Source organism: Parambassis ranga, unplaced genomic scaffold, assembly GCF_900634625.1.
Source record: "Parambassis ranga unplaced genomic scaffold, fParRan2.1 scaffold_22_arrow_ctg1, whole genome shotgun sequence".
NCBI classification, from domain to species: Eukaryota; Metazoa; Chordata; class Actinopteri; family Ambassidae; genus Parambassis; species Parambassis ranga.
The window spans coordinates 4,516,014-4,517,780 of NW_021144778.1; the positions used below are offsets into that span (position 1 = coordinate 4,516,014).

The following is a 1,767-nucleotide window of genomic DNA, read 5'->3' on the forward strand; positions in this document are numbered from 1 at the left end:
ATGGAAAAGTCTCCCACAATTTAACTGAGTTCATCCAATGAGTTCTTTTTTATTTTATTTTTATCTATAGCGCCAGATCACAACAGAAGTCATTTAATGGTCCCTTACTATAGAACACATTTATACCTTTTCCTTTTACTAAACAAAGTCATTTCAGCACGTTTACAGGTCTCCCCTGCTCTGTGTCATACGGCGCAGTTCCAGCCCGATGCGCAGGGGAGCAGGCACCCACCAGCAGACAAAAAATATATAAAAAAATAAAATATATCGTGAAAATATGCCGACTGCTTCACTTCAATATATCACGACTGTATTGTTTCACATTAACTACACTTAAGCACTGGCTGTACCCCTGCATACAAGTGCTGCTTAGGCTAACACAGAGCGTTAGCTCTGGGCTAACGTTAGCCTGCCAGCTACACTACAAAAGTAAAGCAAAGCACTTTTGGATTGCGTTAGCTGGCGGCAAGCTGCGCTCGCAGTGTGTTAAGGATGAATTCAACGTGCCTGTGTAGAAAACTCCAAGTACTAACCGTGTTCACCACTTACCTCTGACAGCTATATGACGCGACCATAGACATTAGCTACAACGAATGCTAACTAATCTTAGCTGCTTGTAGCCTGTCTACCCCAATGTGAACAATGACTGACACTTCTTCTTAAACTCAAGGTCCATTTATCTTAAGGCATGCACATTGTTTCACATAAAGATAATAAACTTATTGAATAGAAGACAGAAAACTTACCAACAGTAGTTTCAAACAGGCTGATCTCCTGATCTCCTTATTCAGTAGTGAGTTGACATTCCTTATTATTGCAGAGGGGATCGCTGGCTTAAAATGTCTACGTGCAGCCTCTACTTTCACTCCTGCCTTACAGCCCCTGTACTTCTTCCTCAGCTCTCCCTGGACCTTGTGCTGCATTCCGACGTTAGTCCTCAGTGCAAGGACTTCTTCTCTTGAATAAACAATATCAGTTGTAGATTGCTTCTAGGAGTTTGAGCAGAGTGCTGTTTACAGGGTCTAAGTTGGAATATGAACTTGTTTGGGTTAAAGATAATTGCTATAAATGTAAACATAAGACAGACCTTCAATCTACTGAAGCTGAAAGAAGAGGGCTCGTCCGGGAATTGAACCCGGGACCTCTTGCACACGAAGCGAGAATTATACCCCTAGACCAACAAGCCACATGTGACCTCTTTTTTTTCATGTTTCAGTCAGTGCAAGAACAACACAAAGCACATGTTTTTCTTAGTTTGACATTGGTAAAGATATGTACAAAGATTTCTGGTTAGGAATATATAGTGTTGAACAGGGACTTGAACCCTGGGCCCTCAGATTAAAAGTCTGAGTTCCTTCAAGATCCACCCACAGAGATCCTGAACACATAAAACTCAGATTCCCAACCAGAATAGTAGCAGAACTGAAGACACCACTTGGAGGAGTGTCTTCAAAAACCAATCCTTGAGTCCAATGTACCAACCAGCACACAAGTGAAACACAAGTAAGTGAAACAGGCATGTCCACGCTTCAACAATGAAAACACAGATTGGCCGTATGGGGATTGAGCTAACCGGCCCTATTGACTAACTTGACTGTTATTCTGGAATTCTGCCTATCATTCCGGAATACTGATGTCTATTCTGGAATGCTGCCACTTATTCTGGATTACTGCCTTTCATTCTGGATTGCTTTTCATTCTGAAATGCTGCCTTTCATTCTGCAAGTCTGCTTTTCGTCCAAGGCGCTGTGTTAAGGTTGCGGTCTC

General features: G+C 42.1%; 1 non-coding gene across 1 annotated transcript; it reads right to left on the reverse strand.

Annotated features, from left to right (window-relative positions):
- Positions 1-1,114: 1,114 nt before the first annotated feature.
- On the reverse strand, positions 1,115-1,186 carry trnat-cgu (transfer RNA threonine (anticodon CGU)). Its single transcript has one exon. It is a non-coding gene; the product is annotated as a tRNA-Thr (tRNA).
- Between the last annotated feature and the right edge of the window lie 581 nt (positions 1,187-1,767).